The 16387-nt window shown below is 48.3% G+C and overlaps 1 protein-coding gene across 5 annotated transcripts in view; it reads left to right on the top strand.

Moving 5' to 3' along the window:
- Positions 1-1300: 1300 nt before the first annotated feature.
- Positions 1301-16387, top strand: part of FHL1 (four and a half LIM domains 1) — a 29118-nt gene continuing 14031 nt past the window's right edge. For 2 of the 5 annotated variants that reach the window (XM_085570426.1, XM_085570424.1), the window contains exon 1: positions 1886-2019. The gene's annotated coding sequence lies outside the window, so the exon portion shown is untranslated. The other 3 variants (XM_085570423.1, XM_021548481.4, XM_085570425.1) reach the window with 3 other exon arrangements.

Raw genomic sequence — 16387 nt, 5'->3', positions numbered from 1 at the left:
GTGCAGGATTAGTCCCCAGATACCCCTGTGGGGACAGGGCAATGTCTGGTCCTGGTGAAGGGAATCCATTGGCACAGACACCCCTGGAGCAGCAGCCTTCCCACTCCCCTCTCCTCCCTTTTCTGTTTGTGGCCAGAGACAGGAGAACTCCCTCTTTTGAAAGCAGAAACCCCACAGGAGCTGCCTGCAGGGTAATTTTCCCTAGTGATGCTCTCCTACAGTCATGCAACACCTGGCTTATCTTTGTATCCTCACACTCTACACCTCTGGTTTCTCCTGGAGCTCTTGCCTTGATCTGTCTAACTGGGAATGCTCTGTCTGGATGTCCCATCCTTGATGGGTCTCACCTCTGCAGTTTCTCGTGAATCCTGGAGCTCTGCAGCTGCAAACATGTGATAAACCTCACACCTGAGGGACAGGGGGGGTTCTGCTAATGTCCTTGTAGGTCTGATGGTTGGTTACAGGCACTAGGGAAAAGCTCTCATAATGGTGAGTGAGTTTTATGCTTGCTGGGAGAGCTGTTGGAAAAATGAGCTGGAAATGGGTATTTGGATTCCTTTGGAAATCAAGTGTAAACTCCAGTCCATCATGATAAATGATGTTGGTGTTTCACATCTGTGTTTTATGCATGCTTGAAGTTGTTCTTGGCAAGTGGTGATGGACTGATCCTTGAACCTCAGGGCAGCCCAGTGTTCTTGTCCCTGCTAGGGATGTTGTTAATGTGGATGATGCAGTGTTAGAGGAATCTGTGGTATTTACCTGTTGAATGAACAGAGACACAGAAAAAGATGAATGTTTTTATAAAGAGAGTGTGTTTGCTCTTACACAATTGTTTTTGTTTTACTAACAAAGAGAAATTGCTTGGCCCAAGTATAATGATCTGCTTTCCAGGGATATTGGTGCTGTGTCCAGCACACCTACCAGCCTCTCCTGCTATTAGTCAGGAGCTCTGTGGTGGCTCTCCAAGGCACCACAAATCTGTTTGTAGAGCAAGAGCTCTAACACAAGCACCTCTTGTTGAACAACAAACTTAGTTTCTTGCCATGTGAAGTACAGTAAAAAGTGGCATAAACTCAGAAGAATATAAAAAGAATAAGGGATGGAGAGAGGGAGAAAACAAACGTGAACGTTGTGATATTTTTCTGGTGGGGTGCAGCACAGGCAGGCAGATTTATTTAAAATAGCAATGAACTGCTACCTGACAGCACTTTGTTATGTCTGCTTTGAAGAAAGTGCTCCTTTTGGGGCATTTTTCTATGCTCTCTTCAGTTGGGTCCCCTCCCTCCTTGCAGACTTCTCACTTGAAATACATCCCTGCTGTTCGTTTGTGTCCTGCAAACTCTGTCTGTGGACCTGAAGGTGATGCATAACTGAGCTTCCCGAAAGCCTTTAGCACTGAGAGGATTGTTCGGACAGGACAGGCGAGGCATCCTCCTGCGAAGATTTTGTGCCTCATTTTCCTGGTCTGGCAGTGCAGCTGCTGGCACTTTTTTTGGGGCAGCGGGGCTGTTCCCAGCCTGCAGCATCCCACGGTTCCCATGACAGCGCTGTGCTGTTGTGGGGAACTCGGAACAGCTCTGCTGGCCAAGTGCCACCGCTGCTTGGGGTTTTCCCCCCACGGATGGTGCAGTGACCCTGGGAGGAGCTCCCCACCTCCAGCTGCTCCCCGGGCAGGATCGGTGCTCTGGGCTGGACTAAGTATTTTTTTTTTTTTTTTTTTGCCATGCACCTCCCTGCTATAAGCGTGGGAGCCGCGTCTGTCCCGCTGGACATCCCAGCGCAGCCCGGACCAAAGCGGCGCTCGGTCCATCCCTCCCCTCCTCCGGCAGCGCCGCCGCAGCGCCCGGGGCTCCGCTCTCCTCTCCGGCACGCAGTAAGCGCATCCCTCCCTCCGCCTCTCGAGCATCGTCTCGCCGAGCAGGGCAGGAGCGTTTCGGCATCCCACGCTTCGCAGATCTTTGGATTTCAGGGCTGGTGTTTGGTCTTTTCTCTGCCTTGTGACTGCTCTGCCGGAGAAGGGTTTGTGGGAGCGGGGATGGGGAGTGGGAAGCCTGTGGGTGCGTGATGTACTTCTGGAACGCTTCAGCAGGCAATTTCTCCATAGTTCGCTGAGTTAACCTCAGAAACTGCTTGTTTTGTGGGTTGTTTTGGAAATGGAATTTATCTACATTCCGGCTTCTGATTTCTCTTGCATCTTCTCTTTCTGATATGCATATTGCCTCCTGGAAGGTGGTTGTTTTGAACACTGGGGTATAAATATAACTTTTCTCTTTGCCTCCAAGTTAAACTGGGAGCATTTGCAGTGGTACTGAGTTGTGTAAGAACTGCCAGCTCTGTGCTTTCCTGGGCAGGTGATCAGATGTGCCTCTTTAAGTTTTTTAAAGAGAGCTGGGAAGGAAATAACTAAAGCAGAGACTGTTTTGTGGGGTCTCAGGTGATGTGAGGAACAATCCTGGGAGCAGGCTGGCAGTAACAGAATTGAGGTTATGGGAATGCAGGCTTTTACCTAATAATTATCACAATTTCCTCTTTCTGTATTATGGAATATCAGGCAGTTGCAGAGTTCTACAGCTGCACCCATGTGAATGCAAACACCTTTAGCTTTGTACAAATGCTGCACCCCTGTATCAATATAGATTTGGGAAGTCACTTGCATGAGTGAAGTTGTATTTGCCCTTGTGTTTGCAAGATGGGTGTTTCTGTAATTAATATTTTCTTTAGTAATTGGTCAAAAGATAAGTTAATGCGTGAGGCTCTGGTCCAGTTCATGTTGTGTAAGCAGGAGCCTGTCTGTGGTTGAGAATGGGTTGTGACTATTTTTTAAACCACTGAAATCTAGGATGTGAAATGGGAAAAACCGTAAAAACAATCCACCTACCAAATAGCCTTTTACCCTCTTTTGAGAGGAAGAATGTTTTTTAAAAACAACAACAAAACAACTTCCGAAAGGAAACTGATTAAATTCTTAAGCCATGATGTACAAAGCAAATAGCTGATCAAGCAACCAAATATGGATTTGAAACTTCAGCTTTCTTTTTGTAATGATAAGAGCACCCACATACTTCAGTGACAACACCCTTTTCTTCTTTTTACCAAACACAGCATTCTTGAATACAAACCAGTTCCTAACTTTTCCTTAAGGAGCTCAGTATATAAAAATTCCTTCTTGACTAATACCTAAAAGAAAAATGTGGGTAGGTGTTTCAGAGCTGGCACCACAAGTGCAAAAAAACCCCAACCCCTCCAGATCTCAGTGCAGCAGTAAGCCCTTTGCTCAGATTTTGGACTGTGGCTCTGAGGAAGGAGTTCAGGGCTGGGATTTTACAGCTGGTTTCTGATGTGCACTGAGGAATTTTGGCTGGGGAGGGTTTTTAGGATTGGGCCCTTGAACTGATTCTAACAGAAGTTATTCCCTGCTGTGAGCGACGGCTTGTCTCCCTGTATGTTGGTATAATTCTCTGCTTGGATGTAAACAATGGCAGCTGTTCAACAGGAGGCAATGTTTAGGGTACTCAAACAGTTGAAAATAAACACTCTCCTGCCTGTCTTGGCTGCCCTTTATTTCGGAAGCAGCTTTTCCATCGAGCTGCACTGTGAATGGAAAATCCAGATATATGGCAGGAAACAGCTGGGAGAGCCCAGTCAGGTCCCTGCTCATGGCTGTGGATAGGGAGTGATGCTGGAGGATGCCCTTCATCTGTAGTCTGAATCCTTATCACATGAATGTGGCTTCCAGTCCACACCCACTGCACTAGGATGTAACAAAAGCTTTAAGGAACTGACCTCCTTAAGCAACTTCCTTTTGTATCACAGAACAGTTTGGTTGGAAGGGACCTTTAAAGGTAAATTAGTCCACAGGGACATCTTCAACTAGGCCAGGTTGCTCAGAGCCCTGTCCAGCCTGGCCTCAAACACTTCCAGGGATGGGGCACCTACCACCTCTCTGGGCAGTCTGTGCCAGTGATTTACTGGTTTTTCCAGTGTAAAAATATCTTTCCTTGTATCTAGTCTAAATCTAATGTGTTGCAGTTGAAAACCTTTGCCCTTGTCCTATTGCAACAGGCCTTGATAAAAAGTTTGTTCCCATCTTCCTTGTGACCCCCCCTTGAAGAGCTGAAATACAAAACTGCAATAAGACCTTCCCAGAGCCTTCCCTTCTCCAGGCTGAGCAACCCCAGCTCTCCCAGCCTGTCTCCAAAGGAGAGCTGCTCCATCCCTCAGAGCACTGCACCCTTGTCTCCTCTGGATTCTCTCCTTCTTGTGCTGGACCCCAGGGCTGCACACAGCTCTGCAGGTAAGCAGAGGCAGATGTGAGCCAGGAATAATACTGTCCCCTCAGCAGCAGCCTGGGTGAATTATATTCTTTTAAGTTTATTCACCAGCCAGTGGAAGCATTGTGGGATTTGGGTAGAAAATTCCTCTGATCTTTGCTGATGGGACAAAGATCACACAAGTCTGTATTTAGTATTTCCCTTTTTGTGGTGCTGCTTAGCCCTGAAGTCCCAGGGGCATTAAATGTAGCAAGAAAAGCCTCACCACCAGCAATGTGCAAAGTTTGCCCAGGCTTTGGATTAGTTTTGATTTGGTTGCTTCTAAATCAGAGCAGCTCCCTGGAGAGCCATGGGCAGGCTCTGGTGCCAGGCTTGCACAGGGGTCACAGGGAGATGCAGATGTGTGGAGAGCTGAGCCAAGCAGTCCATGCCTGCCTGTCACCCTCGTGGTCCTCAGCCACTCTCACCTTGTGCCCTGCTGGTAGCAGAGCAAAGGTAGCAAAGCTGAGGTTTCAAATTCAATTCTTTACCTTTAGTAGGGTGGACTCACTTTTGCTTGAGCAGATAATGAAAATCATGTATATGCAATAAACCTTCCCAGAACTGACCTGTGATTTCATAAAAAAAATGCACTTTAAGTCAAAATACTACAGTTTGATTCATCGAGATCTCTTTTTATTTCACTTCTGTTATAGAAATGCACACAGGGAAAGTAACAAAGCAGAAATGTCTGAGATCAGTCATTTCGTGTCTGATTTTGGCAGAGGGAGTGTGGGAGGAAGAAAGAGATCTCATATTTCACTTAGATACTCTGTTTGGAGAGGAGTTTTAAGCAGATGGCTCTTGAGACTCTGTGACTCTAAAGAATTAAATGCTATTTAGTTAAATGCACGTTTCCACTTCTGCAGTGTGGTTTTGGAAGGACTGTGCCATATATTCTGGCTTTAGTCATTTTGTCCTTGGGTCCACTAAAAGCCCTGTTTGCAGCCACTTGGCAGGGTGTAGGACCAAAGGACTGGGGCTTCCCTGGGCTTCAGAGACAGGACATAGCCCACCTTGTTCCTCTCCCCAGAGGGCTTTAACTGGGACTTTTGTAGCTGAGCAGCCCAGAGCCAGCTCTGGGAATACCATCCCAGCTGGCTTCTGCAGGAGTGAACTGGAACCAAGAGGCTGAAGCTGGTGTGTGATGAGCATTTCTCTCTGTGAAACCTGCCCAGTCCTGTAGGCAAAACTCTGCTACCAGAAAAGGCTCATTTAGCTGCTCTCAGTGCTTCCTGCAAAGGCTTTGCTGTGCTCTGAGCTGTTGTTGGAAAGCCACAGGAAAGCCCTGGATGCCCTCCCTGCAGCACACACTGAAGTAGAAGCTGGCCCTCGATGCTTCCAGGGTGATTCAGGTTTGTGTGGTGCCAAGAATGCTGCCAGAGCAAATTCCTCCTCTCAGAGCAGGAGAACGTGGCATTTCTGTGGGACAAAGGGATGCTCCCTCTTCTGCTTCTCCAGCTTTTTCATCTCCATCAGAATAGATGGGAAATAGGGTCTGTGTCCAATGGCAAGACAGGGCTAAAATTACATTTAAAGCTTTGGAGAAAATCAAAGTAGGGCAAGAATTGCATTATAGCCATGCTGGACAGGGTTGGAAGCACTCTTTCAAAAAAAAAGGCTGAGCTAGAGTTCCCTGGAAGAAGTTTGAGAGCCAGGGCAGGGTTCCTGGCAGTTCCTGGAGCTGCAATCCAGGGTGGAAGGGCAGCTATTTTGCTGTGTGCCTGGCTGGAAACCTTCAGGCAGAGTTACAATTTTGGTTTGGATGCTGTTACAGAGCTGCATTATTTTTGTAAATAAGAAATTCAAACCCTCTTGACTTTGGACTGATGTTTTCAGGAGACCCACTTATTCCACAGATGGTTCTCATCTCTTTTCTGTTCCTTGAGGTGACCCCAGTGATTGGTGGTGTTTGCATCCCTCCTGCAGAGCTGTCTGTGGTGTGAGCTGGCAGCCAAGGTCAGAACTGTGAGGGATTGAAGGTGGTGGGACACAGCTGAATCTGTTGGGGTCAAATACAGAATGCCACTTGTCACCCAGACATCTAATGGAGAACAGGGGAAACCTATTCCAGCTGGGAAGAATTACTGCAGGGCAGCTTTTTGGCTTCCTCACTTCTAATCCCCTTCCACCCCTGGAAAGGGGACATGAGCAGAGTGGAAAAGAGGAGACTAAAATCTGCCTCACAGATTTATGATGCTTTGACATATGAGGCAGCTTCAAATCAAATATTGGCTGGCTCCAGTAGTGTCTGTCTGCTGAAATGATGGGGGTTTAAAAGACTCCTCTTCACAAGGAATTGTGTGTGCTCCATATGCCAAGGGACTCCTGGTGCAGGGATCTATAATCCACCTATTTTTCTTCAAGGTCCCTTCAGCACTGCAGCAGCTGTCCCAGAGTGTGAGGGCTCTTGTGTTACACCAGCTCTCAGCTGCAGAGGAGTTCAGAGCTTCTGGCAGAGCAAGAATTGCTCTTGCTGTTTTGCTTGGACAGAGCAAAAAATCCACTCAATCCTCCAAAACTCTCTCATATGAACCAGAGTGCTGGACATCCCTTTCTTCTTGTGCTAAGAAAAATAGAAATGGTTCATCACACTAAAGCCATGACTGGTCCAGCCCACAGTGGTTGTTAGTTGACTTTCCTGCAGGGAGTTGGCTCCCAGCTCTTCCTCAGAGCCTTCACATGGGAATATTCAGTTTTCATGTGCTTCTAGTGGTGTCTGAACAAAGACTCCCTTAACTATGACATGACCCTAAATACAGCCCCCACTACTGCAGGAGCATGCTGGGGAGGGAAGAAAATGATGTCCTTTCTTCTAAAGAAATGCCCCAAAATGTGGGAACCATCTGGACTTGGCAGGCTGCTCCCAAGGCATTTGCTGCTTGTTTACCTTGGGACTGGCTGCCCCTGGCAGTTGTTACCATCAGCCTTTCTTATCTGTTCTTTTCTATAATAAACACTGGAGCAAAGGTTTGGAATTAGTCACTTCTGAGGCACTGCCTGCCTCCCTTTCCAGCTTCTGTCTTATCGTCTGGTTTTTGCACTTCATTCTGTGCCTCTTGGTTTTCCCCTCATCTCATTGCACTGAGATAGCAAAGAGCTCTTTAAAATTCCTGGTAGGTGTGTCATCCCCAGGGCTGCAGCATCCCAGGAAACTGCTGCCTTGGGACAGCTGGGTGCACTCACAATGCTCTTGCTGTGTGCTACAGAGATTTTTCTAGCTTGATTTACTTCATCCAGGGGATGAGTTTGATGAGTTTCTGACTGATACCTGCTGAGTTCAAGAGCCCACAGTGGCAGTGTCAGGATCCCAAGAGCATTCCAGTGGCCTGGCACTGTGTCCTGCTCTTTGGTACAGCATTAACCACAGGGCACCCAGTGGTTTCAGGCAATGCAAACACAGACAGCACCTCCAGAACACAGGTGTGTGGTCCTCATCTGGACTGAGTAATTTGAGATTGTAATCCGAATACTGAGTGGCTTTGCTTCCACTCTACAAATTCCCTGGAGATGTCTAAACATTGTCCTGATGTGATCTTGCTTCTGACAGTACTATGGAGAGGCACTGATGAACAGCCCAGGGTGCAAGGATTTCCCTCTCACTCTCTCTGGTCTCATCTCACGTTAAAGATACCCAGAGCTATGTATTTCACTCAACACAAGCAAATGCATTTTCCTGTCTGCCCTTGCTCTGCCTATTGAAAAGCAGTCCTGCTTCCCCAGGCACAGCCTGCCAGTGAATGCATTTGATGTGTAATTTACTTTAGTGCCTCTGGAAATGGCCAGGATGGGATCAGGATTGGAGAGCAGCCCACGTTCACCTCACAGCAGCACAAAGGCTCCTGGTGGGGACGCAAATCTGTTCAATTCTGTCTGGATTTTTTTTGGTGGATGCTAGAACGTGTCATCCACCCCTTGCCATGATATTCCCTTCTCTCTTATGCCATTAACACCTCAGTGATTTATAACCAAAGGTGGAAACTTCGATTCTGGATCTGTCCCTGTGGTAGGATGGGTTTCCTGCAGTGGGTGGGGGACACACCATTCCTGTTTGGGGAAAGAATTGCTGATTTTTGGCTGGAGAGGATTGCAAACAGCATCCCTGTGGTGACTGTGATGTGCTGGAGAGGCTGTAACACTGGTTTGGGCTGGCAGGGGCTGCCCTAAAGGCTCACCTGCGGTGTGTGCGAGTGAAAGCCGTGCCTCACAGCTCCTTTCCTCAGGCCCACGTCGCTGGGTGAGCCCGAAGGCGGCTCTCCCTCCTCCCTGCAGAGCATCTCCTGCCCTCCCTGCTCAGTGCCGGGAAACCTCTGTGTGCTCCCCAGACACTGAGCCAAACAACCAACAAATCTCTTATAAACCAGGAGTAAGTTGTTTTGGTTACCAGGGAGATTGCCAAGTGCAAATTCAACCTGAAATAGCGATGAGCTCATCCCTGGAGCAGCCGGGGGGAAGGGGAGCCCGCGCCAGGAATGCTGGCTGCTCCGCGGACATTTGGATGCTGCGTGAGCTGTTTTGCCAAACAGCTTTTGCCTTATAAATGAGATCGTGCAGGGGATGGTGCGTGAAGCTGGCTGCCGAGATTGGGCTTTTACAATTCCTGGAAGTATGGCAATGAAATTCCTGGTGGGACTGTGGGCTGGAGAGCCTTGGGAGTGGGTTCAGGTGCTGCAGAGGTGGCCTTCTCTGCCATCTCCCCTATCCTGAAAATTTCTCCCTGTGAAAGGATTGTGGGGAAACTGAGATGCTTGATTTGTAGGTAAGGGTTGGTTCTAAGCAGCTGGTTAGGCAGGAGTGCTGACAGACTAAGCCTCTCCCTGCTGCTGCTCCAGGGGCTGGAGCAAACCTCAGCCTCTTCTGCAATATACCTGGGGCAGGAAATTGAAAATTTGGACTCTGGCATTATTTTGCCCTGAAGTGTCCCCAGTTTAAGCAGGTCAGGACTGGAGTTTTGGAGTCACCTGCTGCCAGGGCACTGTGGGAGCAGAGATTTCATTTCTGGGATGATGGAGGGGGCTCTTGTGCAGTACCAGCTGTGCCTGAGAAAGGCAGGATAAGGAGGCTGTGCTGAACCCAGTCTCTTGGCAGCCCAGGAAGGGCTCCTGTATCATCCTGCACCTTTCTCTGTTAGGACAGAGATATTTGCAGATGCACTTCACTCAATGGACTTGTATTTTTTGAAGAAGTACAACTTTTAACTGAAAAATCTGTCTGTAGGAGAAGTACTGTCTGTCCCTCTGCACCATGGTGCTGCAGGGGAGAGGCTGACAAGGCTGTGGCAGTGATCTCTGCTTGGGTTTTGCTCCTTATTGCTGAACTATCAAATACATGAAGTTGTGTAGAAATACATGAGAATACCACCTGTCTTGATGAAGCAATGCCTGAGCCCCTTACCAGAGGCCCACTGATGGATTTCAGCAAATCTTTTTAGGCATAATTACCAGTGAGTGAAAAGAGGGAACAATTATCAATGGCACAAATACAAACAAAAGCTGAACCCATGAAAACCCATGATCTGTGAACCTATTCACATGATGAAAAATCACGATCCCTTTTTTGGATTAGCTTCATAGCTTTCTGAAACAAGGGATGGAGGTTGCATCTATAAAAAGAGATTGGTTTCTGTAGGGATATTTTAGAAGTATTTTATTATAATTTTACAATCATGAGGGAGCTGTAAATTATGTGTTCTTGCAAGTCCCTTCCAGGGCTGTGGGTGGATTTTTTTCTAGCTCCTTTCTGGAGCCATGTGGGAAATGCTTTGGTGACATGACCAAGCTCCTCAGCATCACAGGGAGCTCTCAGTGCCAGCAGTGCATTCAGCCATCAGCTTCAGGGAGAGGCTTCAGGAAAGCCTGGTCCTTGGGCAGCCTGGCATCTTAAAGAAGGTGATTTTCACAGCTGGGTGAGATCTGGGTGAGACAGACAGGAGTCCACCTTTTATAGCTCAAGGTGGGCAGTGCTGTGGCCCAGGGGCTGGGCTTGATTCCGTGTGGCCCTGCTGCACAGCACAGCCCTGTGCCCCCCACCACACCCCAAACTGCCAGAGCTGAGCTGGGCAGGATGCTAAACAGCTTTAAAACCTACAAATGCCACTTGGAGCTTTTTATCTTGTGTTTTCAGCATCTCTTTGGAGATGAGACACTGCTTGTCTCATGTGACTTGTTTGCATGCAGTATCTGATGTTCCTTTGTGTCACCTCCGTGGGGTGCAGCACTGAATGTTAACATTTGGGAGCAGGACAGGCATCCCTGCAGGTCTTCCTGTGTCCTCCCCCAGTGTTTCACCTTCTTGGTATCAAGGTGTGTTTGCCTTTTGGCTGTCTCTGGGTGACTAAACCTGCTGCTGTTCTTTGCAGATCCAGAACTAAACCTAACCTTGCTCAGCCCTGGCACAAAGCAGACAAGGCTTCCTGCCAGGCTTCCTTCTAGCACGGCTGAGAGTTTCTCTCAAGGGATATAACTTTACCAAAGGGACAGCAGAGTCCTTGCTATTGCAGGAAAACTCTCCATGATTTGGAAGCCTCACCCTTTCCCCATTGTCCTGCAGCATTCCCAGAGGGACATGGTGCTTGTGGGCTCTCATGAAATGTGGTTGCACAAGCTGGTTTTAAAGGAAGGCAAACCACTGTTTCACATCTGGTTGAGCTTTTTGACAGTTTTCTCTGTCATTTGTGTGCAATTAGCACTGCTTTTCTGTCACATGGAGCCCATCCTCTAATGGCTGGATGTGGGCAGTAGCTGCAGAGCTTGCAGTGGTTGTGTTGAGAAGGGCTGGTTCTCTTTGCAGACTGTTGCTCCTTGTCCCTGAATTTATTGTCTCTCTGCTACTTGAGAAAGAAAACAAAATCATTTTTTGGGCCTGAATCCAGCCCCAGAGCAGGGGATGGCTTAATCAAACACAGAAATACTTTTACCAGCTCCAACATTGGTTTATTTCTATGTTTAAAATCAAACACTCTTTTAAGTATATTACTTTTCTTTTTCCAAAGTTTGTGTTGAATGAATGTACCCACTCACAGACTTTGCCCATTGCTCCAAGAGTCAGCACTGGTGGAAATGTTGCAGCATGCAGAGCTGCTGTGGGACTCTTGGAGGAGCATGGCAGAGGGGAAGAGCCCTTCCCTCACCTCTGAATGCCCTGGCTTGGTGGAGGGGGAAATGAAGGTATTAAATTTAGCAATTTCAGTAACCTCACCCCCCCACCCTCCTTTGGCCTGAGCTGTCTCTTACCAAGTACTGATCTTAATGTTTCCGAGACACTAAAGGAACTCGAATTTTGCTAGGTTACCAAAAAACTAGAGTGGGAGTATGCTGGGGAGGAGAATTCCCCTGCTTTCTGTTCCAAAACAGCCTCTATCCTGCAGATGATGACATTCAGCTGGGATACCAAAACCAGGGCAGGGCTCTGAAAACCATTTTGGGCTGGGACTCTGGTTTTGGCTGAAATTGAAACCTAACCCTGATGAAAGATTTAAATAGATCTGTTCCTTTTTTTTAACATTTGAACCAGTGTTTTCTAACCGACCCCACAGGTAAAGCTTTCCTGTGCAGTCCTTGCCCAGCTCTGATCTGACATATTTCCAGAGAGACTCAGGATCCTTATCACTTTATGAAAAACGAGATTTACATTCCTGTATCACACAGGCACTTTGAAAATATTATCCCTGACTCCAGATAAATGGCTCATACATTTTAATGCTGCTATTAGAAATTGAATTGGCAACATTTATCCTCAGCAGAAATTGCTCTGCAGCTCAGGGGAAAATGTACAGAGAACACTGGAGAGTTCAGAGAGCTCTTGTCATCTTGAGACGTGTGTGCTTCTGGTGCAATGTCTGCTGAATGAGAAGAGCAAGGTTTGATATGTGCCAGGGAAAGGGGAAAGCACAAGTTCATGGGCTGAGACAACAGTGGGGCTTAAAACATCCCAGAGGCTGAAAGGGGGAGCAAAGTGGTGGGGAAACATGGGCTGTTCTGGCTTGTGTGTCCCAGGGTGATGTGGAGATGTTGCACACAGGTGCTTTATTTGCTGTCTTAGTAAGTGTAGAGAAACTGAGCTGATGAGTGCTGCCTTAAGCTGGCAGGTGAGTGAAGTGCTGCTGAGGTGCTCAGGTTGGTGACAGAAGCAGCAAGGAAGTGCAACAAAGAAACCCATTCAAAACAGGTTATTTTAGAACAAAGTCTTTTTAATGGTGAATAAACTTGCAAGAACTGGCTGTTCTCTGCTCCTCTCAGGGGATGTGGCCTTTGAGGAGCACTTCACATTGGGCTGCAGGACATCAAGTCTGCAGCCTCTGGGCTGGGAGCTCCTGCTCCTGAGAGTGGAGGGAGGAGGAGGGACACAACTTCCAAAATACTCCATGTGGTACCAAAGAAGCACTTGTGAATCTGAAGCCACTCCAAGGTGAAATTTCCACTTCTCCTGCCCTTGTTTGTGCAATGTGACCCAGCCTGGGCCAGCCTTTGTGGTGGGTGTTGGGGTGCCAGGAGGTTGACTTCTTCTTCCATTTTAAACTGCACTTATCTGAAGCTGGAAGTTAAACCTTCCTAAAGTAGAGTTTTATGAAAATAACTCTTGTGACTAATCCAACCCCTTAGGCCTTGCTGGAGGAGACTGTGCAGCTTTGTTTTCCCTTGTAAAGAATGCTCAGCATATGTCCTGACAATTAGTCAGAGTGCCCAAAAATACCCATCAGCCCTGCAAACTGATCCCCTTCAGCTCCTGGAGCTGAGACAGACACAGGGTTATGCACTGTGGGGCTTTGGGAGAGGTTATTTTTAAAGTGGCCACATAACAGGGGTGATCTGGTCCTTTCAGCCACCAGCTCTGGCTAACAACTGAGGGTGCAGACAGCCAAATGTTAATCTTGCTCGAGGCGACTGTCCTGCCCAGGGTATTGGGCTGCTTCTCCTGCTAAAGCATGTGCCAGTGCTGGCTCTGTCAGCTCTAAATCAGTGCTGAGGGCATGGCCCCGTGGCCTGTGCCAAGTTTGGGCAGTGCTTTGATGGTGTGCTGGATGCCAGGGAGTCTTCCCTACTGGCATGCCAACGCTTGGAAGGGCACGTCCTCATCAAAGATGTGGCCTGTCTTCCCTTAGCCAGACAGCCCCTCTTGAGGGATTTTGCTTTGCCCTTCTCTGACCACCTGAGCTGAAGATTTCTATCCTCAGTGTCTCTCACATGCTGAATTTCTGGAGAACATTTTGCCAGAATCACAGTCCATCCACAAACAGCTCTTGCTTCTCTTCCCTTGAAAATCAAGATCTGTAAGGGGAAATACCAAGGCTCCTTGGGGCCACTGAGTGTGGGGATTTGGCTTGTCCTCTGTTCTGGGCAGGCAGAGGATGAAGGTCTGCAGAACCATCTGCTCAGCAGCTTCCTGGGAACACGGTATTTTGCTAGAAAACATCACATGGAAAGCATTCCCAGGCTTTGGAGTAAGAGCTAGGGCACAGCCTGCAGCACCCACCTTGAGTCTTCCTTGCTGCCAGGTGCTGTTGGATAAACACAGGAGGGTGTCAGGGGATGCTGGAGAGCATGTGTGTTGTAGCTGATGTCTGCTGCTAATCTCTGACTCCTAGTGGGTAGATTTCCAAGGAATGACCCAGCTTTCAAGCAGTGAAGCAAACCAGTAGCTGAACTTCCTTCCATGAGCTGTTTAACCTCACTGAGGCAGGGCACTGCCAGCCAGCTGCTGTGCCCATGAGAAGGAACTGGGAGCTTAGAAGTGCAGAGATCCTGCTGGACACTGTGAAATATTATTTCAGTGATGGCTCACTCTCTGCTTGGTGAAGCCCTGACATGAGCATTTATTGTGTGGGTATGGCAGGATTATATTGCTGTGCCTGTTCCTCACACCTCATCTGTCCTGGGAAAGACTGCTGTGCTGCTTGGCTGGCTCACTGTGGGATTTATTTGATGGGGATTTGAGTTACTTTTCTCAGCTCTGAGGCCAGGGCTAAGCCACCAGGGGAAAGCTGTGACTGGCAAATATCTGCCTCACGTTTGGCTCCACTGGTCATTCCCCCTGCCCATGAATGCAACTAAACTTGAACAAAGAAAGACCTAAAGTTGGCCTAAGGAGCTCACTGCCCTAAGTGTGAAGCTTTGGGGTAATAGGCTGGGGAATAACTGAGGTGGGGTGCAGCTGGTTGGCCCCATGAGGTTTCTGAATCAGACCAGTACATGTGGCAGTACATGTGGCCCTGTCTCCCAAGAGGAGTAGAGGAAGTTTTGTCTCCCCTCAGGGCTGTATGACCTTCATGGACATGTTCACACCTGTGGTCTTCACCTTGCAGTCCATGAAGGGGGCTCAGCCCACTGCTGCACACTCACAGCAGAAGGACTTGGCAGACAGAGCTGGGAAGAGAAACACAGCTCACGTTTAAGCAAGTGCATCTAAAGACTAAGACATCTGTCTTTCTAAGATATTTTTTAAAAATCTTCAATCTTTTGGGGCTGTCCCTTTTTGAGTGTGCACTGAAGGTCTAAATCTAACTGCTGGGACTACAGCAGGCACTCAACATCCTTTGATGCTGGGAGATGCAGCCTTGGCATCTTATCTGCAATGCAAGAAAGAGGACTAGGGATAGGAGGAAGTTGACTTTATTTTGGAGCTGATTCAAAACCAGCTCTGCCCAGAACCTGCTGCAGCCTCTCCTCTCCCCAGTCTTCTCTGGAGCCAGGGGTTGCCATGCTTTGTTTGATGCCTGCATCCCACCACACTGTCATAGCCAGAATGGGGAACAGGAGCTGAACAAAGCTTTGGGACTACAAAGCAGCTCCTGATTTATGCACAGACACTCCCCCCAGGCCCCAGTGTCACTTGGCTCCAGCAGCAGTGAGAGGTCTGCCATGTCAGCAACAGGTGATGGGGAGAAGTGCCAGTCAGGAGCGTGTGTGGAGGGGAGCCACAGAGCAGATGGCAGCAGGGAAATAAATTTGGAGCTGCCATGGGAATGGTCCTGGAAACAGTCCAGCCTGTAGATGGAGGCAGATGGGGAAGGACTTGGTTTATATCTCTTCCTGGTTTTGCTTTTTTTCAGATGGGCTCTGTTATCTCTTGACCATTCCTTCCTAATTATTATGCCCTTATCCCTTTTTTCCCCCCTTCTTATCCTGTCTTCTTTTCCGCCTTTTGTTTTTACTCACACTCTGTTTGAGCTCCTGGGCCTGCTTCCTTATAAATCTATTCCCAGTTCCTCTACCCCTACCTTCAGAGCTGGCCCAAAAAACTTCCTTTGGCACTGAAAGGCTCAGCTTGCTGCTGTGACCCAGCTGTGAGCTGGACCTCAGCCTGGAAGAATCCTGCTTTTGCCAGGTCTTGCCACTTTCCTTCTCTACTGTCCCTCTGAGCTGGTTCCCTGGGAGCACCAGGGGCTCACCTGGTACCTGGGGTGTTCATTCCCCTGTCCCTGCAGGGATGTCCTTGCTGGCTTTGCTCTGGATGTGGGCACAGCCCAGCCGTCTCTGCCCTGTGCTCCTGTGAGTGCCTGTGGGATGCTTCAGGGGTGCCAAGGCACAGCCTTGTGCACAGAGCTGGATTTGAGACTTCCAGAGCATTTTTGGGATATTTCACTTTCATCAAAACTGTCCAGTTTTGAAAGGACGAGGTGGAAAATTCCCTTTGTGGCTCAGGTGTGAGTGTGCCATGCAGGGTCTCTGGCTGGGGGCAGTCCAGTCTGGATATCCAAGCACTGCTCTGCAGTGCCTGCTCCTGTGCTGGAGCAGGAGGCGTGTTGGATACCGAGTGCTTGGAGAGCTGGATCAGCTCCCAGTGCCAGTCCTTGTGCCAAACCTGTCCAGCATTTCTGTGGCACTGGGGACTGCTGCCTCTTATGCCTCTCTGATGGTTCAGCTACACCTGTAAAGATCTTTTCCTTGGAGAGAGCTGTATCTGTGTCCTCTCTTCTCTCAAACCCAACTCTCTTATTGGTGGTCTAACTGCAAACTTTGCCTTTATACTAAAACAAAGAACTGATTTTAAAAACAGTTTTATTTCTGCCTCAGAAGAGCCAAGGAAGTTTATAGCTGAGATCTGTTGGGCAGGAGTGCTTTTCTGTGGGAAGAGACACA

The sequence above is a fragment of the Lonchura striata genome, chromosome 4A (genome assembly GCF_050655825.1).
Source record: "Lonchura striata isolate lonStrDom1 chromosome 4A, ASM5065582v1, whole genome shotgun sequence".
In the NCBI taxonomy this organism is placed as follows: domain Eukaryota; kingdom Metazoa; phylum Chordata; class Aves; order Passeriformes; family Estrildidae; genus Lonchura; species Lonchura striata.
The sequence above is the reverse complement of the archived record's forward strand: the minus strand, read 5'-3'. Positions and strand labels throughout refer to the sequence as shown.